Genomic DNA, 10734 nt, shown 5'->3' with positions numbered 1-10734 from the left:
CTTTTCACAATGTGACTTGATTTACTTTTTTTTTTTTTTTTGCTCTGCATTTCTCTGTTTTTCTTTTTATGCTTGTACCGTAATTAATTTTCAGAACAGTACTATTATTATTTGTATTGCTTTGTACTTTTTTCCATGAAATTACTCTCGTTGATTTTACTATTAAGCACTTTGGTAACAGCTGCTGTTTTAAATGTGCTTTATAAATAAAGTTGACTTGATAGTTTTTGTAGCAGAAATATGATATTCCTGTAGGAATTGGTGCAGGCTAACCTAGAAGTGCTATACAGTCATACATAATTTTATGTAAATACCCATGTAAAGTAAAATTAACCATGGTGTAAAGGTTAATAAAAGAGTGTTTTCATGAACTGCTGTGATGTTTTTAAGAATGTTTTAAAACAGCAGCAATCTCATTTGATCTTGACTCTGCTCGTAAGAGATGGATTAGCTGTTAATGCACTTATTTGGTCACAATTAACCTTTTTTCTCCTAACACGTCATTCAAAGAGATATTTACCACAGATAAGATGTTTATTGATTATAACCAAGGCTTAATTTGTAAACCGAGTGATGCCAGAATGCAAATAGCGGGCGATGTGTGAGGTGGTCTGGGGGGTCCTCCCCCAGAAAATTTTGAATAAAATAGATGCAATTTCCTGCATTTTGGTGTATTTTAACAGGTTGTTAAACATCTATGTTTACCTACATTTGTAAACATTCTGCTTCTGTCAAGCATCCTCCCCCCTCCCCTTTACTTGACGGTTTCGTGCCCAACACTGTCCCTGCTTGTTGTTGTCCAACTCCACATGTGAAACCTCCAGGTGTCTGTGGGCTCCTGCTCTTGTACAACTATCTTGTTAGCTGGGCACTCACCTCCCCCCCACCCCCACCTCCCCCCACCACCACTCTTTTAGGGACGGAGGTTTTTTTTAAGGATAGGCACGGAAATGCTACTTGAAGGGGCAGCTTCATAAGCTCGTAAGTGGCTGTTGTGTTTAAAACGAGTGTTTATACAATTATTTTCAGTTTACATAAACAATATAAGTTTTATTCGTTCAAGGCAGTCATATTTGTTCATAACTTTATTATTAGTAAGCCTGAAAGTTACCGGATCCAAGCAAACATTTACCAGAACGCAGCTTGGCAGAATCCGGCGCAAATTAATCCATTTTTAAAAATATGAATTATCTCTTTAAAGTATTTATAGTTTAGATTTGCACTTTTTTGCCCATGGAAAAGGATCAGGTGTCTTTACTTATTATTAAACCAGTAAATACATCTATTGTCCATATGCTGATTAGTAACAGATTTTTGTTGTCTTTCATTGTTAAATCCTTCCTCTAGTGACAGAATGAAGATTAAATTTTCAAAATTTCCCAACCACAGTACAATTTTACAACTCTTTTTATGACCAACTTTTTAAAAAGGACTAAACTGGACCTTATGCCAAAACTCTTTGCAGTCTTACTTTTCTGAGAAAACTACACTACAAAATATAAGTTTTATTTATCCACATTTTGTTTTACTTCAAGCATGGAGTCCAACAAAAGTAAAGATTTCTCTCTGAATCACATTGTGAAATTGTTTGTGGCCCATTTGTTTTCTTGTTTTTTTAAACACTGTAACAAATTTCCCCTGTATTTTAACTCTAATTGTTTAATTGCTGTTTACTTCAAACTCCTAAACTGTCAAAGAGCTGAACTCTTGAACGAAACACAAACTTTGGATCATTCCCAGGTGCTTCCCCCTCCACCCTCCAACTCCCATTTTTGATGAAGTGCACACAAACCTACAGAGTGTCTGCGGGGAATTAACCAGCTGTGCACACACTCTCAACACCACAAGTGAGGCACCGGACATGCACGTCAGCCTTAAAGGTTGCAGTCCTCCCTCTCATTTATCCACCGAACCCCAGACATGCTAATCCCACCAGTTGTGGCCGACACGGCAGTCGTGGAGCAGATAGATTGGAGGTCAGAGTGAGCAGGTGTGTGCATGCAGGCAGGCCCCTGCCAGAGAACTGCAATCAGAGAGGGGCTGGAGAGTAAAGACAGCTGCTGTTTTTTTTTTGGGTGGGGGGATGAGTGAAGGGAGGGGGAAGAGTTTGAAAATGATTACTTGTTCACTCCTGCCACCTATCTGTAATGTCAAGGTGCTTTGTTAGACTGAGTACTTTTCTTTAAAGATCAGGTTTTCCACTTGTTTCTTGCTCAAAAGAACCAATTTGAAGTTGGAAAAAATCACAAGAGGGACAACTAAATCCATTGAGCGTACATAAAGCACATGCAAACATCTTGAAATAGTTAAAAAAAAAACTAAAATAATTTTATGAAGACTTTAGTAAGTGTGCACTCTTAAGAAATACGTTGATGTCTCTCATCTGCGAGGGATTTACAGAGTGAATGTTTTCAGGATGGTGTTTTTTCTGGACTGGAATCGAACGGGGAATGAATGAACATTAATGTTTGTGGTGCAAGATACTCAAGTAGTAGGAGTTACACTGTAAACAGGGGTCGTTCAAGTTTTCTGTGCTTGTCTGAGGCGTGGCAGAGTGACAGATCCCGATGAGTGGGAGAGCAATTTTTTCCTCTACCAGGGGCAATGAAAGAGCCAGGGGGTGGCCAGTGGTGGCCTTAGCCACCATAGCTTAATCTTCAGCAACACCAATCATTAGAGAAAACTTTTAAGCAATGTAAAAAAACAAAACAAAGTTTACTGAAGTCCCTCGCTACTTCGCAGTTCGACTTTTGTGGACTCACTCTTTTGTAGTTTTTCAAAGTAAGATTGTACATGAAAAAAAAAACATTGTGCACAACACACAATTATCAACTTTAATATTACTCACATGATTGGGACAGTACGGGAACGTTTAACAAAAAATACTAATACATTGGACAGGCACTGCCATTTTGTAGTTTTCTCTCACTCAAAATGATTACATTTCCCAGAATCCAACAGTGCTCCACCCAGCAGCCCCTTTGCCTTCTGCTGAAATGGAGGGAAAGTTTTGATCTGATCCTAAAAGTTCAATCCTTATTCATGCAGTGACACTGGTGCCCAGCAGATGCAAAGAGCCGCATAGAACCGACCAGGAACCAGACCTCCAGACTCATTGGTGAATCTGAATGCCGCAAGCCGGCCCACGAGGCCTTCCGAGTGGGGAGACGCCACCCAGAGGTCTGGCGTTCTCTCCGGCGGAGCCCACCGGGACTCTTTTCATCTGGATTTGGGCTCAATAAAGAACAACACTGGTCTTCCAAAGGTCCGGCTCCCTCCAGAAGCTTTTTAGTGCTCGAGGGCTGCAGAGAGCCGACCTGAACCGACAGGGTAGGTCTTCCGGGCCGGAACTGAGCCACGGTTCTACAGAGCTGGTGAGTAAAATTTAGTAGGTACATATACAGTACTGTACTTATGTTGTTAAAATGATGTAAAGTTTAGAACTTTGTGAGAGTGTGGGAAGGATTTCTAAAGCCTTAATATATATACATACTAAAATAAATATAACGTTCCTTTCTCAGATTTTCACTTTTGTGTGTGTGTGTGTGATAAGTGTGTGTGTGTGTGTGTGTGTGTGTGGGGGGGGGGGGTGACAACAACTGTATTTCAGTCTGGTTTGACAAGCTAATGTTTAGTCTGAGTGCAGCCAAGATAAAAAATGGATCACTGCACTAAAAACAACTCCAAACTTAAAAATAAAAATAAAAACTACCGGTATCCTTCATGTCAACTATATTTTATAAACTTTTACATATCTACATGGACTATTCAAAATAACTGGGCGAGCAAGTACCGGCAGCAGCAGCTAGCTGTAACGCTTCTGGTGCAGCCTGATGAACTTGCAGCTGGAGCATCATCTTGTTTCTGCCTTGAACAAAGTAAGTGAAAGAACAATCACCTTCTTGAACGAGACACTTTGGTGCTGTCGTTGTTCCGTATCGTAGAAAAAGTTCTTAGAAGGACAAAATAATTTGAAACCATCGCGTTGCCTTCAGGGACATCGATCAGCTTTAGATAGATGAATTAGCAGTGGAGCATTGAGAGGAATGCTGGGAAGGCTGCCCACCAATCCAAATCTCAGCCAGCTCCCTCAGCCACCCCCCCACAATGTGACCCCTGCCTCAGCCTCTCCCCAGCTGCTCCCTGGATAAAGCCCCTTGATCCTGGGGAGCTTATGACCGAAGTCTGCCTGGATCTTTGCTTTCTTTGTTCTATGTGTAATTACACTACGCTGAACAGGACTGCAGTGGAGGCGAAGGTGGGGAGCATGAACGAGTGTCTCTTTTGGAGAGTGGCACAACTCCGCTGTGGAAATGGAGGGGGGGGATGGCTTCTATTTGGTAGCTCCCAGCGGGAGCGTACAAATCAAATGAGCCCCCTTGCTGCTCTCACTCCACCTCAGAGACAATGACAGAAGTATTTCATACGGACACGTTCAGTGGCTCAGACCAGATGGAGCCTTTGTTCTTTTTGCTGAAATAAACACATGCACACACTTAAACCCAGTGCACAGCAGTTTAAAGCCAGGATCATGACTGGAGAGGGAGGGGTGTGGGGGTGTGGGGGGGGGGGGGTGATTCTCTTGTCCTCTGTTGTGTTCACATTAGTCATATGCAAATAGACATTGTGCACAAAGAATGACACAAATCCACCATGTCTAAACCCTCAAAGAGGACTGGTGACGGCTATTTAGTCGACATGATTTATTAAGGTATTTGACCCAGTTTGAGCATGAGCCATTTATTGTTTGTTTCAGGTGATCAAGGGAATCAAATTGGTCTCAAAACACAAAGAACACTGAATCAAAGTGTCTAAACATTTCCAGGCCACCCATCTTTAAAGCTGTCAGGATGTTCTACACTTTAGTTCTGTGGAGAGAGAACGAGCAGACATGTTTGTTGTGAGCGCTTCAGTTCGCAGCAAGTGATGTCAGAAAACTAAATAGGATGAATTGAAAGATTATTTTCACATCCCCAGAAGTCTGAGCAGTCACGGTTAGAAAAAGCCGGGGTGAGTTGAAGACAACAAACACAGGTGCACTGAATTATACAATTATACAATCATCACAATCGTCCTCCGTGGTGGATCCACGCTGAGTTTCACTTTAAAACAAGAAGGCAAATTCAAAATCTTTAAATGGCTTTGAAATCATTCCTCTCACTTTCAACTGATAATTCATCCTGCATTTTTATACAGCTTAGTGCAAAGTTTACCACAGCACACCATTAACTGCCTCCACTGCAAATAGATATTTCCTTAAAGGCAAACCCTGATATGGAGCAGAGCCACGGGTGTGTTCGTCTCGACTGTACGGCACATTGTTGTTGTTTACTTCAGCACTAAGGGGAACTGAATATTCAACTACTGCTCATAATTCTAGGTTTGCTTTTACTGCTCCAGTCAAAATATAGAAACAGTGATATCTGTGGCCTCTTTTTATTTTTCTACAATTAAATCCTGAAATTCTTCATTATTGCATAACTTATGGTCAATTCATAAATTCAGACTCTGATTATTTCCCTAATGATTCCGACAGAACAACCTTAATAGATACCATTGTTTCATATTCTGAAATAAACCTGCTGCCTTCCATGTTGTTTTAAACAGAGATCACCTGCTGTCTGAGTGCTCAGCCCATGTGTCAGGGATAACCCTCAGCTAATATCAGTAAAACTGACAGAGTTATAGCATTCTAGGGTTAGCTACTGTTGATTGGCTGTAGCAGCCATCTTGAATCTACTTAACTCATGCTGTTATCCAATAATAAAAAGATCTGAAACAGATCTCTTGTGGTTTACGCTCCATGAGAGGCAATGTTTTTGAACATATTAATTCTACTTTAGGGATTATTTTCATTTATCTTTTGTTATTTGTTGCCATTCAATTTTCTTGTACACAAGTTATTTTTGGATAACAATCCATGTTATCAAGATGTTTCTTTTCCCCTTCTTAAAAGATACATTTTCTTGAGGCACCAAGTCCAGGGAGTTATGCAAAACCTAGCTGTTATTACTTTTAAAACCTGGCAGGCACTCTTATTTGCATATCATTTTTTTGACATTGGTAGAAATGCAACCAGATAAGATAGAATAATAATTATTTTTGCATTTTAAACTAAATGAGTTATACTTACATACCATGTGTCAACGTGTCCCAGAGTGCTACTTCCGTTGAATAATAAGTTTGCAAAAATCTAACAAGAGGCGAACACAAAAGAAAGTCGTGATTCAGTCGCCGGGTAAATCCAGGTCCATGTGATAAACTGCTCACAGCACTTCCTACACTGGAATATGACGTTATAAGCAGGCTGTGCTTGACTCATGACCTGTCCAGGTGTACCCCGTCTCTTGCACAGTGACTGCTGGACATGGGCACCAGTGGAAGGACTGGTAAAGATAATAGACAATATAAGCATGGCCTTCTGCATGTTTATTTATTTGCAGCATTGATTACAACAAAAGGCAGTGACATATTTTTACTTTGAATTTCCTCCATTTGCATTAAAACTTTAGTTATCGTTTATTCCTTGCTCTTTAGCAAAAATACTTAGAAACACAACCAACACACACGGGTGTGGTGGCGCAGAGGTTAGAGAAGGTGAACCTGTGATCGGAAGATCGCTGGTTCAAGTCCAGGTACAGACAACATCAAAATGTGGGTGGGATAGGTGAAGCACCCACACCTGCCCCCACTCTCATTTGCCCAACTCTAGACCCTTGAGCAAGACCTTTAAACCCCCACCCCCCACCCCCATCCCATCTGCTCCCCTGGGCACCCTATAGCAGCTCTCTGCTCCACACAGACGGCTGTGGTAGCTCGGTGGACTGTGGTTGTGTGTGGTACCAAGTCTTTGTGCAACTTAGTTCACTGTGGTGACCCCTGGTGAAGGGAGCAGCCGAAAGAAGAAGAAGAAGAAAAACAACACACACACACCGTACGTTCACCACAGACTCCTCATTCACACACACATCATGTTTTGCTACCTTTAGCCAGTTATATTCTTTAGGCTTTTAGTTAGTGTTTTGCTTATTTTAGTTTTTAGCTCATGTTCTGCTTCTTACGGGTTTAACAAGCAAACTTCAGCTGTCACACTGCATTTTCATATAAACTGTTTAATCAATAGATCAAAGTTCATGCTCAATAATCCAGGTATGAAATCCAACAAAGTTCAGTCAGGTCATCTGAACGGTTTAGCTTTTGTTGACACGTTTCGTCCTTCATCCAAAGGACTTAACCATCCAAATGACTTCATCATCCAAAGGACTTCATCAATCTGAGGAGCCCCAAATAAATTGAGTCCCACAAGCAGCACACTCACATAGTGGACCAACCAGTTTGTTGGTGATAAGATGGTTTCTGGGGCCCGCCCTCTCCCACGTTGACTCCTATGAGACATCCATAGCCAAAGTGGTTCAAAACATCAAAGTTCATGCTCAATAATCCAGGTATAAAATCCAACAAAGTTCAGTCAAGTCCTCTGAACGGTTTCTTTTTTTTTTTTTAGATGTTTCGTCCTTCATCCAAAGGACTTCATCATCCAAAGGACTTCATCAGTCTGAGGAGCCACAAACAAACTCATTCCCACAAGCAGCACACTCACATAGTGGACCAACCAGTTTGCTGGTGATAAGATGGTTTCTGGGGCCCGCCCTCTCTTTGATGTTTTGAACCACTATGGCTATGGCTGCTTCAGAGGAGTTGACGGGAGAGAGGTTGGGCCCCAGAAACCATCTTATCACCAGCAAACTGGTATGTGGGTATGCTGCTTGTGGGACTCAGTTTGTTGTGGCTCCTCAGATTGATGAAGTCCTTTAGATGATGAAGTCCTTTAGATGATGCATTCATACTTCTCCTACATGTTTCTGTGTGAATGCAGCTACAGTGTGCGCTCTCAGGACATTATTACCTGCAATGTCCCCTCAGTGCAGACTGAACTTTACAAAAGGGCCTTCTCCTACTCCGCTCCTGTTTCCTGGAATTTCGTGCAAAAAGATCTGAAGCTCTCGACCTTGACCTCTTTAAACATCTGCTAAATTCCTGGCAAGAACCACTGCAGACATGTTCCTGTTTTTAGTTTTCTACACCACCTTATAATCTAGCTGTGCTTTTTGCTACTTCTCCTTTCAATCATCATTTTATTTTCACTTGTTTAAAAAAAATAATAATTTGTATGCAACCTTTATGATTGTCCACTGTTGTCATCACTCTTTGTTAAAATCAGGTCTCTTTTGTAAATGAGTCCCCGAGGCTCAATGGGATTAACCTGTATAAGTAAAGGTTGAATGAATGAAGGATGAATTGTCTCAGCAAAAAAAAGAAACCGTCTACATGACCTGACTGAACATTGCTGTTTTATCACCAGCTTTTTTATTTTCATTGAAATGTAATTCTCTAATATGTTCAATTTGACAGAATTATTCATTCTGTCAGGAAAAGGAATTTAAAAAAAATGCTGGAAGTAGAGGATTCACTGACAACAAATCCCAACCTGTGGCTCAGCGTTTGAGCATCTTCAAATACTCCTCATGACATGAGGCCACCACCCTGCCTGACTCATTCAGGAGCGAACGCTCCAACGTTTCTGACAGAAAGAAGTCGGTGACCTTTAAGCTGGAAATGCTCTGCTGGTGCGGCACCCTCGCTGTCTTTTCCCATCAGAGCTGGAGGTGCAGAGCGAAGACACATCTTTTAGCTGAGGTGAGTATGAAATGTCAGTCTGTCGGCTCCTGTCTGCTGTTTGCTGTGAAGCGTGGCATGAACAGCACACTCAGCCACAAATCAGCCCTTTTATCCGTTCGACTTAAACTAACATTCAGACAAATAATTCCTTTGGATGAAAACAAACGCACAGAATATAGAAATTTGCCAGATTCAGTCCGTCGTATCAACAAATCATTGGCAACTCATACAGTATAAAGGACATTTTCTCTGCGCATGAGATTTATTAATAAAAGCCTCATGACTAATAGATTATGTGAAATGACTGACTGGAAGCAGCTTGTAATAATATCAGGAATTATTTTGCATTATTCATCCGTGTCTGACCTTGGTCGGCCGATGAGAACTTCAATCAGTTCTGCGTTCAGATGATTTACAAAGCGGTGCAGCAGGTTAGCGCAGACGACACTTTTCATCTTCTGTCTGAAAATCCATTAATAAACCAACCAGTTAATTCATTTCTGCATTAATAAATGTGTTTGATGCGTCACTCAAACTTTCATAAGGACGTTTAGAGCTGCTAAAAGGAGCCAACATCGATGGAGCAAGACAATGTTTGTCAAAGCGTCGACAAGTTGAACAAAAACTGCAGCTTGAATCAAAGACAAAACAATCTGAATTGAGTTTTATTTGCTCTATAAAAGCACTACTTGTCACAAGAGTCATTTACAGTCTGCTGCCGTTAAATAATTCACATCCAACATTCTCATTCACTAGTGGTTCGCCGACATGAGTGGTTTCTACATGTGCTGCTGGAAAGCGGGTTTCTTTGTGTTATTAGCTACGATAATTCACCTCATGCACTGATTAAACCAGGAATAATGATGGGGAGGAAAAGCACTGCAGAGGTTCAACCCCAATAAAATAATAAAATAATACAAATCTGCTGTAGTTTGTGTTTTACTCCACTAATGATAAGAATCTAAAACCAGCAGTTCTGTGGAAACTGCAGCTTTGTGTTTTAGTGTGTGATTAGCGTCGCTGCCTCTTGAGGCCACTTGTCTGACTCCTCTCTTTCTTACAGTGCATGCAAGGTAACAATAAAGAAAGTCCCAGTACCGTAACAAAGCAAATATATGCATCAACATATCGGGGTTTTTTCACAGAAAATAAAAGAGTTTACCAAACCAAGTTGTGATGGTAAGTGCAAGAATTCTGCAAATACACATGCAAAAAGTGCCGCAATATGATTCTGTGTATCATCTAGTCAAATAAACAAATAAATATATTGACACACACACATTACTACACTCTAGTGTCGTCTGAAGTATTTCCTGGGCTTGTTTGACAAGCGTTGACGGTGTGAAGAGATCTGTGTATACGTGACACAGTCCTGTTCTGTTTGATGGTTTTGAAATATTATAACCCAATCCTAAATAAGGTTGAGCATTATGCAAAATTTACATAAAATTATTACAACATTAATAGAATATTTGAGAATGGAGTGCAGTAAACACATCAAATGTTGAAACTTAAGAAGGTGTACCTTTTTTTTGAAGAAGGTAATTTTGTGTTTTATAGCAGCAAGACCTGACAAAAGTAGGGACATCGGCAACAACAGGTTAAATAAGTAGGTGATATAAATAAAAAACAGCTGCTTTTTGTAACTAATGAGGTTTATTGGCAGCAGATAAGAGGGCTGTTTAAAAGCAACATCTCTCTGAAGAAGAGCAGAGCAGAGGTTCACTAATCTGAAAAAAGAAATGTCTGAAAATAGCGCAATAATTTCAAACTAATGTTCCTAAATGAAAAAAATGTGAACGGTTTGAGTATCCCATCATCTGTAGTTAATTTTATCATTAAAGAAATTCAAGAATGGGGAGAAATCTCAGCGCCCAAATGACAAACGTCAATTCTGGGAGCCCATGATGTTCAGGCCCTCAGGGGCCACGTCTGAAAACAGCTTCCACACATTATGATCTGAAAACATAGATTGTCTGGTTATTAAGGTGTTGCTGCCATAAAGTTCAAAATTACTCTTCTACAAAGAATGAAACTTTTTTTTTTTTACTTTTA

Source organism: Nematolebias whitei, chromosome 3 (genome assembly GCF_014905685.2).
Source record: "Nematolebias whitei isolate Nwh7 chromosome 3, NemWhi1, whole genome shotgun sequence".
Classification (NCBI taxonomy): Eukaryota; Metazoa; Chordata; class Actinopteri; order Cyprinodontiformes; family Rivulidae; genus Nematolebias; species Nematolebias whitei.
This window is presented reverse-complemented; position numbering follows the sequence as displayed.